The sequence below is a fragment of the Coenobita brevimanus genome, unplaced genomic scaffold, assembly GCF_032717465.1.
Source record: "Coenobita brevimanus isolate Jiangsu-jjx unplaced genomic scaffold, ASM3271746v2 jjx.HiC_scaffold_2838, whole genome shotgun sequence".
NCBI lineage: Eukaryota > Metazoa > Arthropoda > Malacostraca > Decapoda > Coenobitidae > Coenobita > Coenobita brevimanus.
This window is the reverse complement of record NW_027643805.1, coordinates 82,324-90,000: the sequence shown is the minus strand read 5'-3', so window position 1 is coordinate 90,000 and position 7,677 is coordinate 82,324. Positions and strand designations below refer to the sequence as shown.

The window sequence follows — 7,677 nt, the reverse complement described above, 5'->3', positions numbered from 1 at the left end:
TGGCCACCACCTATCACCATAATAATAATAATAATAATGATAATGATGGTGGTAGTAGTAGTAGTAGTAATAGTAGTAGTAGTAGTAGTGCCTGCTGATCTGGTAATGAACGTCACCTTGCAAATCTTACATCGTCATCCTTCCACCAAATTTGGCTAAAATCTTATCAGAACAGATTTATTTTAATAACCCCTCACACACACCGACTTTGGCCTTGACCTGTGACCTTGACCTCTGAGTATTTGTCCTCAAGAGCCAGTCACTTCACTTCAGTCTTATCCTCCAGCCTTGCCCCAGGTTTATCTATAATGAACTCTGTTAAGTTGATGTTCTCTCTCTCTCTCTCTCTCTCTCTCTCTCTCTCTCTCTCTCTCAAACTTTCACCTAGCCCTCAAACCTTTACCTTTTATTTACTTTCCTTAAAAAAAAAAAAAAAAAAAAGTACCGGTACGTTTCGTTCTAGGCTGTCACTCAATCCTTCCACCTAGTTTGGTTAAAATCGGATAATAACTGAGTTATCTCATGATAGGACCTATTCTCTTTGAGGGTTCCTCTGTGAGAATAGTTCCGGCCATAAGATAACTTCAGCAGTTTTTATCGGATTGTACCCAAACTTGGTGGATGGGTTGAGGATCAGCTCATGGCAAAAACAATTATTAATGAGGGCATTGTAAAAGTTCAAGTCCACAAAGCATGGTCAAATTTCTGCCCTTGTGTGTGTGTGTGTGTGTGTGTGTGTGTGTGTGTGTGTAACAAACATTTCGATTAGTTTTGATACATAGCACCTTCTCATCCTGGAACAGCGGTCTCCATTTTTAGGGATTTACAGGATTCGTTCACTCAAAAAATCTACCAGCTTTTACTGCTCTCTATCAACTCTGCCGTTTTTAAGGTTGTCGGTTTACTCTACACTGGGGACTATCGATCTATGGTGGCGTCGATCAACAGCCACAACAGGAATACGGTAGACAGACAGCGCCAAAAAGGAATAGGCCTATAACAGATTGACAGCCACAAAAGCAGTACGGTAGAGGAGACTGACAGCGCCAAAAGGAGTATGGCAGAGTAGGATGACAGTCACAAAAGGTTAGAATACTCTGGCCGCTGCAAGAGAAGTAGAGTAGATCGGTAGTCGCCAAAGGAGTACAGTAGAGTACGTAGCTCATTGCAAGAGTCAGGAACACTCGTTTGGCGGCTATCAGTTTACTTTATCTTAACCTACTCCTTTTGCGGCTGCCAATATAATCTACCGTACTCTTTTTCAATCTACTCTACCTTACTTTTTTCAATCAACTCTGCTATAGGCCTACTCCTTTTCAGTCTTCTGTACCCTACTCTCAATCAATTTACCGTACCGTACTTTTTATGCGGATGGCGACCGTCATCTGTTGCCTTCACACAGCTGTTCACCAAAATATAAACAAGAGTAGACTGCATAGGAATCTTGTTGACACTTATACACTGACAGAACCAAACTTGTAAGGTAAGTATACACGTGAGCGGGTGTGTATGTAGTTATTTTATGTTTAGGAGGGTAAATAGGAGAAATTTATAATGAGAGTAGTGGATGATTAGTGTGTTTGGAGCAGCCCAGGTCCCGCTACCTTCACTGACAACTCACTAGGTATATTTTTGTTGTGTTTAAAGCCCCCTTGTAGCAAACATTAGCATTATCAGTATATTTACAGTTAGTGAGATGTTTCAAGTCTGTGTGAAGTGTTTGTAGGTAATTTACTAAGGGCTAATTGACCGACTTGACACATTTGATGCTGTAATGGCCCGGTGTATAGTGTAACTGTACAAGATAATTATGAGAAAGGTTGTGAGTGTAAGTCATAGCTGTGGTAGTTCACCTGACACAATGGCCTGAAACAAGCTGTGGTAAAATTATAGTTTCAGCCAGCCACACAACTACCAGATTTTGATCCATTTTTTTGGTATTTTAGACAATTGTAAGGCATGTTTGTGGCATGTTTCTCATAAACTATTTTTGTTCTGTTCTTCAAGATAACCTAACCTGTCCTTCAAGAGTAAAATAAAAATACCTGTAGTTTGTTTGCAGATGATACTGTGTTGTTGAGTGAAGACGAAGGGGAGCTGCAAGGCTTGGTGGATGAGTTTGGGAGAGTGTGTAAGAAACGGAACCTAAAGGTGAATGTAGGGAAGAGTAAAGTTATGGTCTTTGAGAGAGGTGAAGTCAGTGAATATACAGTGAGGTTGGATGGTGAGGAAATGGAAAATGTGAGTACGTTTAAGTACTTGGGTAGTGTGATGAGTAAGGATGGAGGTTTGGAGGGTGAAGTGCTTGAAAAGGTACAGCAGGGAAGAAAGGTTGCTGGTTCCTTGAAAGCAGTGATAAGAAACAGGGATGTGAGATGGAAGTGAAAAAGTTACTACATGACAGTATTGTGATACCAACTCTAACGTATGGAAGTGAAGCTTGGACGTTGTTGGAAGGACACAAGTCAAGAGTGAGAGCAGTGGAAATGAGTTATTTAAGAGGAGCCTGTGGAGTCACATGGAGAGACAGGCTGACGAATGAGGATATAAAGGAGCGTTGTGGTGTTGATGTGGATGTGATAGGAAGCATTAGGAGGAACTCACTGAGGTGGTTTGGTCATATGGAGAGTGAGAGACTGATAAGGAGAGTGTATGTGAGTGAGGTGGAAGGGGGAGAGGGGATGAGAGGTCAAGGATGAGATGGAGGGATGGAGTGGAGAGGTATATGAGAGGGGAGGGGGTGAGCTGGGGGCAGGGCAGTGAAATGGTTGTGGACAGGGCAAGATGGAGGGGATTTGTTTGTGGCCACCCCTTACAGGATTAAGGCGTATGTAAATAGAATTTTTTTCAGAAATTTTGATGATGGTCATTTTTGTTGGAAACTTTTATGCTGGTCATTTTTATCAGAAATGCCTTATATTGCCATTTACAACCCCTATTTCCCCTGTTGTGATGAAAAACAAACATATCTGACAAAAATGACCATCAGTTATCCATTGAAAAACATAGGAATCTTTCATTTGAACCCCTTCTCCTCACAAAAATGAACTAGCAGCAGTTACTTAACTGGGGGGGGGGGCTGTGCATAACTCAATAAAGTGAAACTATAATCCCCCAAATTGCCAAACTCAAAATATACCGGTATTCTAGAAAACCATGAAATTATATGTATATATTTTTTTCACGTTAACTCACCATCATAGAAATTCAAAACAGATGGATATCTTCCCTATGAACCGTCCCCCCACCTGCACCAAGGAAGGGGTGAATTATCATTTGTTTTGTTTCATTTATAAATGCCCCAACACACATACACCAGCCTTGGTCACCTAATGACACCTCCCACACTGCCCAACCTCTGGCAGCCTCCCTATTCCGTGCCTCATCCCTGAAGCCACACACTATGACCTCGTCCCATGTCTTTTTCAGTCTGCCTGTCTCAGCCTAACCCCCAGTTTCCACACTTGTCACTTTCAGCATCCAGTTGTCATGCATCCTTTCCACATGCCCAAACCATCTTAACACTGTTCCCAGCCAGTGACGCACTGATGCCTCATTTATTGGCCAACCAATTCTGGGCCAGTGTTGCGATGGCTCGTCTTATTATTTTTTTTTTCTCTCGATATTTCATGGCTCAAATACATGGCCCAACAATTTGGTGAACACAGCAGACATGCACAAGTACTTTATTGGAAACATCCCCTGGCCGGAGATAGGGTAATAAGTTACACAAGGCTGGCCCGGTGTAGTGTTAATCTACCTCTCCTTATCACAAACCATCTCAGTCTACCCCTCCTCTGCACAAACCATCTCAGTCTACCCCTCCTCTGCACAAACCATCTCAGTCTACCCCTCCTCTGCACAAACCATCTCAATCTACCCCTCCTCTGCACAAACCATCTCAGTCTACCCCTCCTCTGCACAAACCATCTCAGTCTACCCCTCCTCTTCACAAACCATCTCAATCTACCCCTTCTCTGCACAAACCATCTCAATCTACCCCTCCTTTGCACAAACCACCTCAGTCTACCCCTCCTCTGCACAAACCATCTCAGTCTACCCCTCCTCTGCACAAACCATCTCAGTCTACCCCTCCTCTTCACAAACCATCTCAATCTACCCCTTCTCTGCACAAACCATCTCAGTCTACCCCTCCTCAGCACAAACCACCTCAGTCTACCCCTCCTCTGCACAAACCATCTCAGTCTACCCCTCTTCTGCACAAACCATCTCAGTCTACCCCTCCTCTTCACAAACCATCTCAATCTACCCCTTCTCTGCACAAACCATCTCAATCTACCTCTCCTCATCACAACACCAGTGCACTCCAGTCCCATCCTAACTCTCAAGTCTTCCATCATAAACCCAGCCTCCCCAGGACTTGCACTCAAGGATGCACTGCACGTCAACCTAACTATTGTCATTTCTGTACATTTGAGCCTGTGAATATCCTCTTCCTATACTGCCCAGGTCTCACCACCATACAGCATTACACTCCTGACACATGCCACACACGTCTCACTTTCTGCACACAATCTATATATATAACCCGACACCCTAATCCTGCAAAGGGTGGCCACAGACATAATACCTCCAAGTCTCTCTGTCCCCTGCCATTTGACTGCCCTCCCCCCAACTCACTCCCCCCTCCCTCATATACCTCTCAACTCCATCCCTTCACCTCATCCTTGGTCTTCCCCTCCCTTTTCCTCCCTCCACTTCACCCACATACACGCTCTTAGTCAGTCTTTCATTCTCCATTCTCTCCACATGTCCAAACCACCTCAGTGTATTTCTCCTAATCTTCTCAACCACATCCACATCCACCCCACAGCGTTCCTTCACTTCATCATTCGTCAACTTGTCCCTCCATGTCACTCCACATGCTCCTCTCAAGTAACTCATTTCCACTGCTCTCACTCTTGACTTATTCCCCTCTTGCAAGGTCCACGCCTCGCTTCCATACGTCAGGGTAGGGATCACAATACTATCATGCAGTGACTTCTTAACTTCCATACTCACCTCCCTATTTCTCATCACTGCTTTCAGTGAACCAACAACCTTCCTTCCCTGCTGTACCCTTTCACATACTTCATCCCCCAAAATTCCATCCTTACTCATCACACTTCTCAAGTACTTGAATGCACTCCATCTATCCATCCATTGCCAGACGCCTTAATCCCATAAGGGGTGGCCACAAACAAATCGCCTCCATGTTGCCCTGCTCCCAACTTACACCGCCCTCTCTCATATACCCCTCCACTCCATCCCTCCATTTCATCTTTGGTCTCTCCCTCCCTCCCCTCCCCTCCACCTCACTCACATACACTCTCCTAGTCAGTCTCTCGCTCTCCATCCTCTCCATGTGGTCCAAAAAATATTGCAGGTGGAAAATACACAAATCGTGGTAAGTTTCTCGTCTCTGGCCATATTTGAATTAGTGTTGTGTTATGGCTTCCCTTTTTTTTTGTTCATGTGATTCATTTTACCAGAATTTTAAACAATGAACCTCACACTTTTTTTTCTTTGGTTTAGGTTAAAGAATTTCATGTTTTGATATTTTTTTTTAATGATAATAATTTGGCAGTGACATACAGTAGAATCAGTACCTAATTTAACGAACTCCGATGTAGCTACAATTTTTTTTCCGGTATTTTTGCCGTGTAAAACAGGAACTATCCCTTAATTGAGGATAATTCTGTTTTTGGCAACCATTTTTAGCGTTAGGTGGTGGCGACCATCATCCACTCACTTGATGTAGTGCTGCCTACTTCTTCCTTAGCCTTTATCATTCTTTTTCTGTGCCTACGCTCCTCTCTTCCTATTTCTCCCATCTTTCCTGTCACTTCTTATTGCTTTTCTTTTCTTTACAGGTGGCTTTACATTGAGTGACAAGCCAAATGGTTTCCTGTAAGCCAGGAAACCATTTACAGCGCTGGGTGGTAACCATATAACCAAACCATACGTGCTCTGTACGTGTCAGCAAGTGGGTTGGTGGAGGGTTAGTGCCCCTCCCCGTAAAACAACTAACTCACAGACAAATAGCCACCCCTTACGGGATTATGGCGTCTGGCAATAGATAGATAGATAGAAATTCTGTACACAATAAAGCATTCGTGGGTGTATTAATTATGGGTTCAGACAGCTATGTGTAGCAGTGAGAGTCACCATAGTTTGCTGGGTTTGGGTGCACATTCTCAGCAACTCGGCCACACTGTTGGTTTCAAGGATTTAGCAGAAAATAGCTCGAAATACCGGAAAATTTTCCAGTATACTGAGCCTTGGTTATGGAACCCGATTTAGTGGAAAATTTGAAGTAACAGAATGGGGGTTGGCTGAATTAGTTTATTAAATTAAGCATCTACTGTATTTTGCTGTTTTTAACTCCTTCCCATGACGGAAAAGAATAATCCAACAAAAATGACAATTAAAAATAGATTGAAAGCATGAAGGATGGAAGGAAAACTGGTGTGTGCTGGTAGATATGAAAAACTGATGATACAAGGAGGGAAGGAGGGAACGAAGGAGGGATGGCTGGATGCAGGTGCAAGGAAGGAAGGAGGGAAGGACGGATGCAGGTGCAAGGAAGGAAGGAGGGATGCAGGTGCAAGGAAGGAAGGCGGGTTCTGTTATATGAGCAGCCACTGTACAAGAAACCAGTTATACGAGAAGGGAAGGATGGGTGGAAAGAAAGGAAGGAAGGATGGATACAGGTGCAAGGAAGGAAGGAAGATGGGTTCTGTTATATGAGCATCTGCTATACTGGAGACCAGTGGTGCGAGAAGGGAAGGATGGGTGGAAGGAAGGCTGAAGGGAAGGAAGGATGAAGGGAAGGAAGGAAGGAAGGCAGGCAGGTTCTGTTATACAGACATCCACTATACAAGAAACAATTATATAAGATTTTTTTTAAATAATAGAACAGAGGAAGGAGAAACAAATGAATACAAAAAAATAATAATCCGTACACCTGGTTACTGGTGTCCCCCATTCATGAAATATCTGTAACAGTTAGACTTGAACAGTTGTGGGTTGAAGTTTGGAGGGAAACAACTCTGGGGAAGCGAGTTCCAGAGAGATGCAGTTCAGAGAATAAAAGATTTCTGATAGGCAGAAGTTCTGCAATATGGCTGAGTGACATTCCAGTCATGAGCGCAACAGATGCCTGTGTAGCATGAGGGAAGGCATGTAGAGGTGGCACAATGGACGCAACTTCGTCTGAGCATTTGCCATAAAAGTATCTGTAAAATAATGCATGCCACGTTGAGTACACCGCTTCCCGTCCGTTCAGCGAAGTTAAGCAACGTTGGGTCTGGTTAGTACTTGGATGGGTGACCGCCTGGGAACACCAGATACTGTTGGCATCCCCACGTGTCAAGTGGGGTTGGTGGAGGATTTGTGCCCCTCCCTGTAAAACAATTAACTCTAAGCGCTTGACCACCCCGTTTGGGATACATGGCGTCTGGCAATGGATGGATGGATGGAAAATAATGCAAGAGAGGCAACATTCCTTCTTACCTGTAGGGGAGGTAGTTTATTTGTAACAGCAGAGTTATTAATAATTCCAACAGCTTTGTTCTGAATTTTGTCTAGTTGCTTTAGTGCAACGTTCCCACATCCACTCCACAAGGGTGAACAATATTCAATCTGAGATTGGGCAATTTAGACTCAAATTTGGTA

At 43.7% G+C, this 7,677-nt stretch overlaps 1 pseudogene; it reads left to right on the top strand.

Moving 5' to 3' along the window:
* Window positions 1–7,244: 7,244 nt before the first annotated feature.
* LOC145390108 (5S ribosomal RNA) lies at window positions 7,245–7,361 on the top strand (annotated as a pseudogene).
* The last annotated feature ends 316 nt before the right edge of the window (window positions 7,362–7,677 follow it).